This window comes from Odocoileus virginianus, chromosome 2 (assembly GCF_023699985.2).
Source record: "Odocoileus virginianus isolate 20LAN1187 ecotype Illinois chromosome 2, Ovbor_1.2, whole genome shotgun sequence".
Lineage (NCBI taxonomy): Eukaryota > Metazoa > Chordata > Mammalia > Artiodactyla > Cervidae > Odocoileus > Odocoileus virginianus.
Window position 1 is genome coordinate 53,254,929 of NC_069675.1, and position 15,525 is coordinate 53,270,453.

Genomic DNA, 15,525 nt, shown 5'->3' on the forward strand with positions numbered 1-15,525 from the left:
AGTGTACTAACCACCCAATGTGTATCATACTTTATGCTGATTGTTGAGATGAAACTGGCTCTAATTCATCATATTTTAAAAGCAAGAACAATTCATCGAGCAAGCAGTGTTCAGGGCATGAGCTTGGATGAGAATGGACACCTGTAGGGCCAGTGTCCTTCCATTTCACCAGGGCACTCATATCAAGCAATAAGTAACCAAGAGCACCTTCAAATTTTGGATGCATTGGTCAAGCAATATTGAACAGTTTGCGCAACTGAAAAACAGAAAAATTTAACACCCTTTTGAACTGTTGCCAGAAAAATGCCCCCCCAAAAAGTGAGCAAGAGTATGAAAAAACATTCAAGTAACCTTGGGATACAGAGTGAAAAAGACAAGGTAATCAGGATATTAAGATATGATGTAAAGAAATGAATGCAGATATTTAGGTAAGAGCTATTTAAAATTGTTCAGTGATTATAAGAATACTTGTGTGTGTGTGTTACTCAGTCATATACGACTCTTTGCAACCCCATGGACTGTAGCCTGTCAGGCTCCTCTGTTTATGGAATTCTCCAGGCAAGATTACTGGAATGGGTGCCATTATTCCTTTCTCCAAGGGATCTTCCTGACCCAGGGATCAAACCTGGGTCTCGCACATTGCAGGCAATGTATGAGCTACCAGGGAAGCCCATAAGAATACTTAACTAGTACTCAAGGACTTGATTTGATTTTTAAAGCAGGCTCAAATGTGTTAACATTTTATTTTATTTTTTTTCTTTCTTTTTTTATTTTTTTCCATTTATTTTTATTAGTTGGGGGCTAATTACTTTACAATATTGTAGTGGTTTTTGTCATACATTGACATGAATCAGCCATGGATTAACATGTATTCCCCATCCCAATCCCCCTCCCACCTCCCTCTCCACCCGATCCCTCTGGGTCTTCCCAGTGCACCAGGCCCAAGCACTTGTCTCATGCATCTGGCCTGGGCTGGTGATCTGTTTCACCCTAGATAATATACATGTTTTGATGTTGTTCTCTCACAACATCCCACCCTCGCCTTCTCCCACAGAGTCCAAAGTATTTTATTTTAAAAGGCAAAGTTAAATCCATTGGTGCGCTGTTAGTGAGGAATTAAGTTGCAGAGATACAGAAATGATTTAAGCCTAATACCGCTGCTTCTTTCAGTTTCCCATTTTAAAGTGGCTTATTCACCTGGTATAACCACCAGGCACTGCTGTTCATCTGGTGGCAGTTTAGTAAATGGAAGATAATTCACCTGCATTGTGTTATCCCTGCCTTGTTCAACTGAATTACTACATGTGAGAGGTCATAACACATTATAGCAATTATATTTGCTTACAAGTCTTTTGTTCTGAGGATTGTTATTTTGGCATTAGTGGTACTCAGCATATATTCCTGCTGATAAATCACCTTATCAAGCTTGTTGTTAGAAAAAGTCATATGTGAAAAGAGAAACTAATCCAGATTTCCTCCTGGTCATCTGAGGCATTTAATTTTGTCTTATGAAACAAAAAGTACCTCAGGGGCTATGCTTTTGTAAAGACAAAACTAAAAGGTACAGTGGCATTTAGGACATGCAGATGGGCTCTGTTCAGTCTGCACATTTTGTGGTAGTACTCCTTTCCATTTGGTTCATCATATTTGCATTTCACAGCAAGTAAGACTTCATTGAACACTCCTGGTCACTGGCTGAAGTTTATTATCATTATTAACAGTTTTATGTTTCTATCAGGAAGTCCTGCTAGGTAGCAGTGAAAGGGAGACCTTGATCCCTGAGAGGGACAAGATATGTATGAGAAAGTAACATACAAGGACACTAGTGCTTGGTAACACATATATTATTAGCTGTGCTATCTTCTAATTTGCCCTGAGATAAACATGATGGTATCCCAATTTTACAAGAGAAGAGAACTAAAGCCCAAGTATATTATTTTTTCCAAAGTTAATGAAACTCAATCAAGATTTATTTCAAATTTGTTTCCCACACCATATAATGCAATTTCCCTAGGTTAAATACTATACTTCACAGGGGCGGGACAAGCTAACGAAGTACACACAGAAACATGTGGATAATAAATGCTTAATAGGTTATTTAAGGTAGCTAAACTATTTGGGGATCATTCCCAAGCTTCCATTTGTTCAGAGAAGACTAGACTTTTCTAACAGACATCTCTTGGGATCTTTCTCAGGATGTAAGTGTACAGATCATCTTTTCCAATATTGTGGTTTTCTGTCTCATGCAAGTTTGAAAAGGCTTCCTCAAATATCTCATTACACATGGGTAACAACCATCTTCATTCTGGTGACAATGACAACATCAGGTGACCCACTGGCAAACTTATCAAGATATTTTCCCACCCTCACCTTCCTCCCAGTTTCCTTCTTGGAAGATAGGATTTGGTCTCTCTTTCCTACACCCTTCCCTCCCTGAATCCTAAAGGCCTCAACTCCATCAATCACAATCTCTACTTTTTATCTTCAATTCATCCCTCTTAGTCAGCTCCTTCTAGTCAGTCGTGTACAACTCTTTGCAACTCCATGGACTGTAGCCTACCACACTCCTCCGTCCATGGGATTTTCCAGGCAAGAGTACTAGAGTGGGTTGCCATTCCCTTCTCCGGAGGATCTTCCCAATCCAGGGATCGAACCCAGGGTCTCCCGCATTGTAGGCAGACGCTTTACTGTCTGAGCCACCAGAGAATTCCAGTCAATGAGAAGTCTTGTCCAAGTAAAAACTGAAAATATAAAAGAAAAAAAAAAGCCCTGTCCATCCTACTCCTTTCTTAACATCTTCTACTTTCTTTTCCCTTCACAACCTGGTTTCTTGACAGGGCGGTCTGTAATGTTTGTTCCATTTCCTCACTGCCCACTCATTTTCCAGCCCACACAACCGGGCTCCTACCTTCACCATTCCACTGAAATTAGCCATACAAAATTACAAATGATCTCCCAGTTGCTTAATTCAACGGATACCATGTACTTCCCCAGCTTATATACTAAAATTAGGACAGATGTAGAAAAGATTATCATGGACTTCGGACAAGAATGACAACCAAATTCATGCAGTGTCTCCTATTTTTATAATGGGTATTCATCTTGTTATATATAGACATATATCTAGATACATCTAGGTAGAGAATGTATTTAAATATAGAAAAAATCTAAAAAGATATACATCATAATTTTAGCAATAGTTATGCTGGCTGATGAGATTTATGGTAATTCCTAAGTTATACATAATTATGTATATTTCCACTAAATATATATATATTTCACTATATGCATATATCTCATTATATATTTTCAAATTACATAATGGTCACACATACCTTATCTAAATAAATATAAATCTATCACCTCAAACCCCTTCATGGGTCACAGCCTTGTTATGGTGAAGAGGCTTGCATAACTCAATGAAGCTATGAACCATACCACGCAGGGCCACCCAAAATGGACAGATCATAGTGAAGAGTTCTGACAAAATGTGGTCCACTGGAGAAGGGAATGGCAACCCACTCCAGTATTCTTGTCACGAGAACCCCGTGAATAGAATGCAAACACAAAACGATGTAACACTGGAAGATGAGACCCAGGTCAGAAGATGTCTGAGGGTGTTGGAAGGTATGCTAATAGGGAAGAGTGGAGGGCAATTACTAAGAGCTCCAGAAAGAATGAAGGGGCTGACCAAAGTGAAAATGACACTCAATTGTGGGTGTGTCTGGTGATGAAAGTAAAGTCTGATGCTGTAAAGAAAAATATTGCATAGGAACCTGAAATGTTAGGTTCATGAATCAAGGTAAATTGTATGTGGTCAAGCAGGAGACGAAAAGAGTGAATACCAACATCTTAGGAATCAGTGAGTAAAATGGACAGAATGGGCGAATTTCATTAAGATGACCACTAAATCTACTACTGTGGGCAAGAATCCCTAGAAGGAAATGGGATAGCCCTCACAGTCAACAAGAGTCCAAAATGCATTACTTGGGTGCAACCTCAAAAATGACAAATGATCTCTTTCTGTTTTCAAGGCAAACCATTCAACATCACAGTAATCTAAGTCTATTCCCAAACTGCATGCCAAAGAAGTTGAAGTTGACCAGTTCTATGAAGAGCTACAACAACTTCTAGAACTAACACCAAAAAAAGTTGACCTTTTCACCAAAGGGGATTGGAATGCAAAGGTAGGAAGTCAAGAGGTACCCAGAATAACACACAAGTTTGGTCCTGGAGTACAAAATGGAGTAGGGCAAAGGCTAACAGAGTTTTGTCAAGAGAACATGCTTGTCATAGTAAAAACACCCATTTCCAAAAACCCAAGACAACTCTCTCCACATGGACAATAGTCAATGGTCACTATATGCACATATCTCATTATATATTTCAATATATAATGGTCAATACTGAAATCAGACTGCTTATATTATTTGCAGCTGAAGATGGAGAAGCTCTATATAGTCTGCAAAAACAAGACCTAACTGGCTCAAATTATGAGCTTCTTATTGCAAAATTTAGGCTTAAAGTGAAGAAGTAGGGAAAACCACTAAACCATTCGTGTATGACCTAAATCAAATCCCTTATGATTATACAGTGGAAGTGACAAATAAGATTCAAGGAATTAGATCTGGTAGACAGAGTGCCTGAAGAACTATGGATGGACTTTGGTAACACTGCATAAGAGGCAGTGACCAAAACAATCCTAAAGAAGAAGAAATGCAAGAAGGCAAAGTGGTTGTCTGAGGAGCCTTTACAAATAGCTGAGGAAAGAAGAGACATGAAAGGCAATGGAGAAGGGGAAAGATATACCCATGTGAATGCATAGTTCTAGCAAATAGCAAGGAGAGATAAAGAAGGCCTTCTTGAATGAACAATGCAAAGAAATAGAGGAAAACAATAGGATGGATAAAACTAGAGAACTCCAAGAAAATTGGAGATATCAAGGAAACATTTCATGTAAGGAAGGGCACAATAAAGGGCAGATGGTAGGGATAACAGAAGCAGAAGAGATTAAGAAGAGGTGGCAAATATACAGAAGAACTATACAAGAAAGGTCTGGATAAACATGGTGGTGCAGTCACTCACTTAGAGTCAGACATCCTGGAGTGTGAAGTCAAGTGGAACTTAGGAAGCATTACTATGAAAAAAGCTAGTGGAAGTGATAGAATTCCATTAGAGCTATTTCAAATCCTAAAAGATGATGCAGTTAATGTGCTCTACTCAATATGTCAGCAAATTTGGAAAACTCAGCAATGGCCATAGGACTAGAAAAGGTAAGTTTTCATTGCAATCCCAAAGCAGGGCAATGAAAAGAATCTTCAAACTACCATTCACATACACTCATTTCACATACTAGCAGGTTATGCTCAAAATCTTTCAAGTTAGGCTTCAGCAGTATGTGACCCTAGAACTTCCAGATGTACAAGATGCATTTGGAAGAGGCAGAGCAGAGATCAAATTGCCAACATTCGTTGGATCACGGAGAAAGCAAGGGAGTCACAGAAAATCATTTATTTCATTGACTACACCAAAGCCTTTGACTGTGTGGATCACAACAAACTGGAAAATTTTTAAAGATATGGGAGTACCAAACTACCTTATCTGTCTCCCAAGAAACCTGTATGCAGGTGAAGAAGCAATGATTAGAACTGGACATGGAACAACTGACTGGTTCAAAATTCGAAAGGAGTACAACAGGGCTGTATATGGTCACCCTGCTTATTTAACTTATATGCAGAGTTATATCATGTGAAATGCCAGTCTGGATGAATCACAAGCTGGAATCAAGATTGCTGGGAGAAATATCAACAACCTCATGGATGCAGATGTCACCACTCTAATGGCAGAAAGTGAAGAGGAACTAAAGAACCTCTTGATGAGGGTGAAAGCAGGTGAAAACGCTGGCTTAAAACTCAACACTCAAAAAAATGAAGATCATGGCAACCAGTACCATCACTTCATGGAAATACAAGGGGAAAAAGTGGAAGCAGTGACAGATGTTGGGGTCTGAAATCACTGCAGATGGTGACTGAACCATGAAATTAAAAGACGCTCTTTGGAAGGAAAGCTATGACAACTCTAGATAGCATATTAAAAAGCATATATGCAAGACAGAAAAAGAGACACAAATGTATAGAACAGACTTTTGGACTCTGTGGGAGAAGGTGAGGGTGGGATGATCTGAGAGAATAGCATTGAAACATGTATACTATCAAGTGTGAAACAGATCGCCAGCCCAGGTTGGATGCATGAGACAAGTGCTCAGGGCTGGTGCACTGGGATGACCCAGAGGGATCGGATGGGGAGGGAGGCGGGAGGGGGGATCAGGATGGGGAACCCATGTAAATCCATGGCTGATTCATGTCAATGTATGGCAAAAACCACTATAATATTGTAAAGTAATTAGCCTCAAACTAATAAAAACAAATGAAAAAATAAATAAAAAGCAGAGACATCACTTTTGCTGGCAATTTTCCATGCGATCAAAGCTATGGTTTTTTCCAGTAGTCATGTACAGATAAGAAAGTTGGACCATCAAGAAGGCTGTTGTTGTTCAGTCATCCAGTCGTGTCTGACTCATTGTGACCCCATGGACTCTAAGAAGGCTGAGAGCTAATAAATTGATGCTTTCAAATTGCAGTGCTGGTGAAGACTCTTGAGAATCTCTGTACTGTAAGGAGATCAAACCAGTGAATCCTAAAGAAAATCAACTCTGAATATTCACTGGAAAGACTGATGCTGAAGCTGAAGCTTCAATACTTTGATTATCTGATATTAGGGACCAAGTCATTAGAAAAGACCCTGATACTGGGAAAGATTGAAAGCAAAAGGAGAAGCCGGTGGCAGAGGATGAGATGACATCACTAGATAGGTGGCATCACACATTAGATAGCATCACTAACTCAACTGACATGAATTTGAGCAAACTCCAGGAGACAGTGGAGGACAGAGGTTATCTGCCATGCTTCAGTTCGTGGGGTTGCAAAGAGTGGCACAGGATTTAGTGACTGAATGAATAACAGCAAATCACCTCAAAATATCCAGTGGCCCCATTTCAGTTCTTATCTTACTTGACCTTCCAGAAGTATTTGATAATATGAGTATTTTACTCTTTCCTTGACTTCAAGGACACCACTCTCTTCTTTCTTCCTCTACCCACTTGTTGCCCTCAGTCTTAGCTACCTCTGATTCCTCCTCTATTCTGCAGTGAGTTTTTTTTCCAAAGTATAAATTATATCATGTCACTCTTTGTTGAAAAGCCTCTGATAACTTCCACTGCAGCAGGAGTTCCAATTGTACTAAATGTCCAGCAGTATTGACTCATTACTCAGCATTCATCCACCTTGCATCTTAAAGTCTTTAGACTCCAGATTCAATGAACTGCTATTTGTTCTGCAAAAATTTCATATGTTCTTCATTTTCCCTGCTCTTTGTGTAGTCTCCAGTTGATCTCATTCATGTCAGCAGTTTACATTGTGTTGAAAACTCCCAAATCTATTTCTCTAGCTCCGGGCCTTTGCTTGAGTTCTAGCCCCTTAAAGTAATTACCAGTTTTCCAATCACTTCAACGTCAACATGCTTAAAAGTGAACTCATCATCTTTCCACCCAAAACGGTCCAACTCCTGTCATACGTCAATGAGGAGAACCACTCACTATTCATCGAGCCCTGTCAGAAACGTAGGAGTCATTTTTAATTCCTTTCCTTGATGCTACCTCCTACATGAAATCACTATTCAGGTCTAAAACATTCTACCTCTGATATTTCAAAATTATCCCTTCTTTTTTTTTCTCCATCACTACTGCCTTTATCAAGGCTGTCATTTGTTCTTCTTTAGATTATTGAAAAGCCTCTTTTGCCTGATCATATTGCCCTCAGCCTTAACCCACTCTGATTCCTTCTCTATTCTTCAGTGATTTTTTCTCCCAAAATACAAATTTCATCATGCCACCCTCTATTTTTTTTTCCTCTGATATCTCAGGTGATAAAGAATCCGCCTGCAATTCAGGAGACCCTGGTTCAATTCTTGGGCCAGAAGATCCCCTGGAGAAGGGATAGGCTACCCACTCCAGTATTCTTGGGCTTCCCTTGTGGCTCAGCTGGTAAAGAATCCGCCTGCAATGCAGGAGACCGGGTTTGATTCCTGGGTTGGGAAGATCCCCTGGAGAAGGGAAAGGCTACCCACTCCAGTATTCCAGCCTGGAGAATTCCATGAACTGTATAGTCCATGGGGTCACAAAGAGCTGGACACGACTGAGCAACTTTTACTTTCACTTTCATGTCAACCTCTATTGAAAAGCCTTTGATGACTTCCACTGCAGAGGGATAAAGTTCCAATTGTTCTGACTGTCCACCAGTATTGACTCATTACTCAACATTCATTCACCTTGTATCTTAAGTCTTTAGGAACTCCAGATTTAGTGAATTGCTAGTTGTTCTTCAAACACTCCATATTCTCTGAGACCTCTAAACCTTTGTCCTGTCATTTTTTCCACAGGGAAGCTCTTTCCCTGTTTTCTTTACTTACTCAAGTTAAAACTTAACTCAGGCACCATTTCTAGACCTGCTCATACCCACTCTTGCTCTTGCAGCATATCATGCTTGCCTCTAGTGTGCCCTAAATCACAGCCTGTTTTAACTGTTCATTCATTCGTAGCTATTACACTAATAGAATGTTGGAATCCTTGAGGATAGTACTGAGCATTTAATTCTCTAAATAAACACATAAGTAAATGACTGGCATAAAAGAGGTGGATACGATGTAATGGAGATGCAAAACAAGGCCTCTACACACAAAATATTACTGTGTCACTCTTTAAAATTACTGAAGTAAACATAAGTTCATCTAAGGGCACTTGTTCAATCCCAATAGGTAGAACTTTGGTCCAGGTTCCTCTCTCTTCTCTGACGAACATACAGGCATGCATGAATGCTTCCTCTAACAGGTGAAAAACAGGGGAAAAAACGGCCTCAAATAGCACTGAATACAGATTATGTGTAAATTATAACCAACATGGAAAATATTACATCTCACAGACAACTTCCTCCGGTAACCTCTCAAAGCTTGCTGCTCTTTCTCTCAAACACAATCTCAGTTCACTCAAGTATTATGTATCTACAGCTTCGGGTTAGACCTTGATCTTTTATCTTGGCTTTTATCCATGGCAGTTATGCAGAATTCCACATAATTGGAATTTTTTACCCTCACCCAAAATACCAACTGTGATCCTGTTCAGAAATACTACTAACACCTGAAATAACCCTTAACTTGATGTCATGTCTTATACCTAAGAATGTTTTTCTCAGTGTACCTACCACTAGAAATGTGGTAAGTTTATCAGCACAGGTAAATAGCAAATTAGAAATACAGTATGGAACACACTATTGATACTCATTAGGATTTTGCTGCTTGATTAGAGGAAATATACATATAGTTATTTTAGGAGATATTTATTAAACTAAAATTTTCTGATTTAGGGGCTTATTTAGATGTAAACAGAACATTCCAAGATCTCTTCTAAGATACAAATTGGCTCTGCACAGAAATTTTATTGAAGCATATTTTACTTTACATTCATGAATTTTTAAGTGCCTTCTACTTTCAATTTTACAGAGTGATTATAATTTCTTTGGAGTTCCTTTTATATTAAGCAGTATTTTATAAATAGTGATAATTATTTAAATTCCTGCTTTAATAAAAACACCTTGAAATATTCTATTGGAAGAAACTAAATTAGCCTCAGTATAGAGATCTGAATTTGAAAGAAAAGCATATGCACTGGTAACTACTGCCACTGTTTCACAATTTAGAAATATACACCATTAACTACATAGTCAGCTGAACATGAAAATTAAAAGGGTTGAAAAATCTGTGAACTGAATTCATAAAAACAATTCAAAGGGTATAAAACAAATCTATCTTCAGTGGAATATACCATAGATCCTAAAAACGTTAACTCACCTACAATTGCTATTTCAATCAAGACACTGAAAAACTAAAGATGAGGAAAATCAAGCAGAGGGACTGCTTCAGTGAGACTGGCAAGATAGTCTGGACATTTAGAAAATAAATGGAGAGCACTTCGACTTTTCAGATTTCAGCCAATTTATTTTTTCTGTTTTATCAAATATGGAAGGCAATAAGAAAAAGGCACTAATGTGCTCTGAACTTCATGGGTCACAAGTATTACCCCAATTTACTAATTCTTTTCATGTTCTTTGAGAGTTAGGGTTTCTTGTATATTTACAGGACAAAACCACCTAAAGGTCTTCTCAATATTCATGAAAGAAGTGCCACCAATTCCTCTCCTATCTAAAAGGGTTGTGCTGAATACATGAAAATGCTTTGCTATGTAACAGTCCCCTGGTTAGACTGCAAATGTTGTTAAGGCACTGCTGCCTGGAAGACATGCAGTGGTTCTGTGGCTCTGGGCAATGGGAAAGTCACTTAAGCTTGGACCCCAAATATGAATGATTCTGCCTGCACAAAAGAATGTAAGAGGAATGTACACCTCTCACAGGTATAGAGGATTTGATCTAACAAGAATGTAGCTGGTAGAGATAAGACATGCAGGACAATACACTCATGTTGACAGAACTGATTGAACAGACAGATAAAAGCAAAATTAGGAGTGAGTGCATCAGGTAATGCAGCATCATAAGCACAGCATAGGGAAAGAAAGGAAAACCTTCAAAACAACAGTGCTTAAAAGGAATACTGAACAAATATACCAGAGAAACTCAGGAGTCTCATAAAATACTGCAGGAAAAAAAGAAAAAACTTGAAACGTAACACAAAAAACAGGATCCCACAACCTAGGAGAAAAGAACACAGGACCTCCCTGGTGGTCCAGTGGTTAAGAAGCCACTTGTAGGGACACGGTGTTCAGTCCTTGATTGGGGAAGAGTCCACATGCCGAGGGGCAACTAAACGCACGCACCACCAACTACTGAGCCCACATGCCCCAACTACTGGACCCCACACACCCTAGAACCAGTATTCTGCGACAAGAGAAGCCAGCACGTTGAGAAGTCCAACCACTGCAACTAGAGAGGAGCTCCCACTTGCCGCAACTAAAGAAAGCCTGTGTGCAGCAGTGCAGACCCAACAGAGTCAAAAAATAAAATAAATAAGATTTTAAAAAAGCAAAAACACAGCTAAGGAATAAAAGGATTTTAGCCAGTTTTCAGTGACAAAGAAGTGGAAATTGTTATCCAAAGATACTATATTCATACCTTGCTACATTCATGTGTATAGTAAAATGCATTGTACATAATTCTCAGCCTAGAGACAAACTCAACCATTTCCAAAGGGAAAAAAATTGTTGCTGTAGAAAAAAGTTGAAGGCTCCCCCACAGTGTTGTTTGGTAAATGCACCTGGATCAGTGGCTCCTCCGTCACAGTCACAATCAAGGTTTTAATGCCCCAAAGGCACAAAAGTTAGATTAAGTGATACCATCTTTAAACCAGACTTTGAATCACACAATGGAGAAGGAAATGGCAAACTACTCCAATGTCCTTGCGTGGAAAATCCCATGGACAGAGGAGGCTGATAGGTTGCAGTCCATGGGGTAGCAAAGAGTCAGGCATGATGGAGCAACTAACACTTGAATCATGCAAAATGATTCATAATAATTGAAAAAGAATTAGGAAATATAGATAAACAAAAACTTCCCCAAATTTCATTCAACCTTTTGATGTTATTTAATGTCAGATTATTTGTTTCTGTCTCACACGATGTATATTGGAAGTTTTTCTTTAAAACTGGGACTAACATATACACTGTTTTAAACAACCTACCTTGTTTGTTGTTTATTTTACATGGTAGATCAATTTTCAACGTTAATGTGTTTCTGTGTGTAAAAGCTACAAGTCAGGCTACTTTATTTAATTTTCCTGACCAATTCTCTGTGGTTAAAGACATGACAGCTAAAACCAGACATGGAAAAATAGACTGGTACCAAATTGGAAAAGGAGTATGTCAAGGGTAGATATTGTCACCCTGCTTATTTAACTTATATGCAGAGTACATCATGTGAAATACCAGGCTAGATGAAGCACAAGCGAGAATCAAGATTGCCAGGAAAAATATCAATAACCTCAGATATGCAGATGACACCACCCTTATGGCAGAAAGCGAAGAAGAACTAAGAGCCTCTTGATGACAGTGAAAGAGGAGAGTGAAAAAGCTGGCTTAAAACAACATTCAAAAAAACAAGATCATGGAATTCGGTCCCATCACTTCATGGCAAATAGATGGGGAAACAATGGAAATAGTGAGAGACTTAATTTTCTTGGGTTCCAAAATCACTGCAGATGTTGACTGTAGCCATGAAATTAAAGGACGCTTGCTGCTTGGAAGAAAAGCTATGACAAACCTAGACACCATATTACAAAGCATAGACATTACTTTGCTGACAAAGGTCCATCTAGTCAAAGCTATGGTTTTTCCAGTAGTCACGTATGGATGTGAGAGTTGGACTATAAAGAAATTTTAGTGCCGAAGAGTTGATGCTTTTGAACTGTGGTGTTGGAAAAGACTCTTGAGAGTCCCCTGGACTGCAAGGAGATCAAACCAGTCAATCCGAAAGGAAATCAGTCTTGGGTGTTCACTGGAAGGACTGATGTTGAAGCTGAAACTCCAATACTTTGGCCACATGATATAAAGAACTGACTCACTGGAAAAGACCCTGATGCTAAGAAAGATTGAAGGCAGGAGGAGAAGAGGATGACAGAAGATGAGATGGCTGGATGGCATCACCAACTCAATGGACATTAGTTTGAGCAAGCTCTGGGAGTTGGTGATGGACGGGGAAGCCTGGAGTGCTGCAGTAGTTTGGGTTGCAGAGTCAGACATGACTAAGTGGCTAAACTGAACTGAGAGACGTACAGTGTCTTCCAGTTGCTGTAAATGTGCCTGGGATTTAATCACAGTTGGCTGAGCTATGGAGAAGTAAATGCCATGAAAGGAGCTTTATACTCACAGTTCTCAGGAGAAGAAGGCATGCTATATATCACAAGGTCACATGCAGAAGCTGAGGGCTAAGTCAGGAGGCAGAAAGGGATGAAGAGAGAGAGACTTCATTGTAGTTCCAAGGGAAACAATGGGTGAGTCAGAATAGGTAGGTTGAGTTTAGAATTGGATAGGTTGAATAATTCAGTGGACTCTGAACTATAGGGATGATTCAAAGTTGTCTAATACCTAGTGCTGGGGTGATTCAGGATGGGAGAAATAATTGGCTTGTTGTGTGGAAGTTAGATAAAGGAGGTGATTCCATCTAAGATCTTCACGGTTTACTATGAAAGGTATGCTCCCAGGCAAGTTATTCACTGTCTTTAAAAATTAGCCAGCCCCGAGGGGAGTCTCTCCAGGACCAGCAAGGCACCAAGATGTTGCCTATGTGTGTTTATTCATGGACTGTAGCTTGCCAGGCTTCTCTGTCCATGGAATTTTCCAGGCAAGAATACTGGAGTGGGTTGCCATTTCCTCCTCCAGGGGATCTTTTCAACCCAGGGAATGAACCCACATCTTCTTCATCTCCTGCATTGGCAGGCAGATTCTTTACAACTGAGCCACCAGGGAAGCCCAAGATGTTAAAACATCCTAAAATACAAAATATATATATAAAACATGATGAATATACCCATATAGAATCTTTGTGAGCTTCCTCTCCTCCCTCTATCATCTGTTAAAACACTAGGATTCAATCTATGTATATCACCAATGCCTTCATCACCGGCCCCATTCTTCTTTAACCTCTGGTATTATTCTATGATGATCTCAAAGTCCTGAGTCTAAATCATCTAAGACTCCAAACTGTCCAACACTGATTTTTCTTTCTCTCCATCTCAGCTGCTCATTCCACACAACGAATTTCTTGGTCTAGCAATCACCAGAACTACCTCTTCCCCCAAAAGGCAGCGCTGGGAGCTATAAGGTCAAAAGGTTAAGGGTTCAGGGATTTTTTAAAATAATAAAGCAATTCAAAGCTGGGTTCTTTCAATGTTCAAAAGATTACCGAAATATGCCCAAGATCAAAGCATCTAAAAGGGCATCAGTACAAGTTGAGACAAATGGACTCTTCCCAAAACAACAATGGACAGACAGCTGTTTGGGGGTTAAATTGGTACTCTAATTTTTTAACCAAAAATTTAATTTTCATATCTTTTACTTCTGAAATTCAACTTCCAGTCATTTATTTCACTGACAATATTTATAAAACATGATTTGCACTATGTTCATGCTCTCATAATGTCTGGACAACTGCGCGAGGGCCACTGTGCCTAGAACACGAGGGAAGAAGAAATCTGAGAACTGGAAAGGGGCAGGTCACGTGAGGGCTCATGGGACAAGGATAAAAATCTGGACTTTATTCTCAGTGCAAAGGGAAACACACATGAGGTTTTCAGGAATAGGGTGAACTCCAAAAGTAAAGTTGTTAGGTTTCTGATATATGCCTGAAGGGGTACAACGATGAAGAGCAGAAAAAAGGGCAAAGCAGCTGCTGATGATACAAGAGAGCAAAATATCTCGAAAACCATGTAAAATGATAGAAATAATACTTCCAAGCAAGGAAAAAAAAAACAATAAAGACATTGGTAAAGCTAGGAGAAAGTAAGTCAGAGGTTATCTAAAAACTACAGGAGAGAAATTCCATTGAACAAAATACCTTAACAACAAATTAAGTGATACCTCACAGCTGAAAAGAGAAACCAGCAAGAATAATCTGAACTGGGTCCCTGAAAGAAAAAAAAAATAATTTGGCACGATCCATAGTCAAGAGAAATGTTGGTAATAAATTCTTTAAAAGCAAAAACAGACTTTCAATTAAAGTTTTATAAAGAAAAAATTTAGTGTTCCACAATTGACAACTTCACCAATTTCAGGCAACTTCTCCGATTCTAAGTTGTTAATTTTTTTAAAAAAATGTGTTTCTCAAATTGGAAATGCCTAGATCAAAATAACAACTCAGTTCCGTGAGAACCTGAAGAATGACTTAAAATTACAAATAGACTATTTTAAAAATAAATCTACACTATAGAATATACGGGTTTCCTTGGTGGCTCAGAGAGTAAAGAATCTGCCTGCATTGCAGGAGACCTCAGTTTGATCCCTGAGTCTGGAAGATCCCCTGGAGAAGGGAATGGTGACCCACTCCAGTATTCTTGCCTGGAGAATCCCATGGACTACATTCAACCTATTGAGCAGAGAATTCACCATTCCATATTATAGCATCCTTACTGTTTGGCACAATGTCAAAGTTATTCAAGGAACAGTATGTTTCCTCTCATAAAACAGAAAGCCTGTATTTTAAAAAGCATGTTTTTAAGACATCAAGTATTGAAAGCCTTGAACAAGAAATGTTAACACTTTCACAGTGTGTAGTTAAACACTAAATAGATTAACTAATAGACTCCAAAAATAAATCATCAATTGAATATGTTTATATTGGGAGTTCCATGAAAACTTTCTAAGTCATTTGAAGCACAAAGGATTACTATCAAAATATAGTACAGTGGAATTCC

General features: G+C 39.0%; 1 protein-coding gene across 9 annotated transcripts in view; it reads right to left on the bottom strand.

Annotated features, from left to right (window-relative positions):
* Positions 1-15,525, bottom strand: part of CTNNA2 (catenin alpha 2) — a 1,320,632-nt gene that overhangs the window by 1,160,306 nt on the left and 144,801 nt on the right. The window lies entirely within an intron of this gene.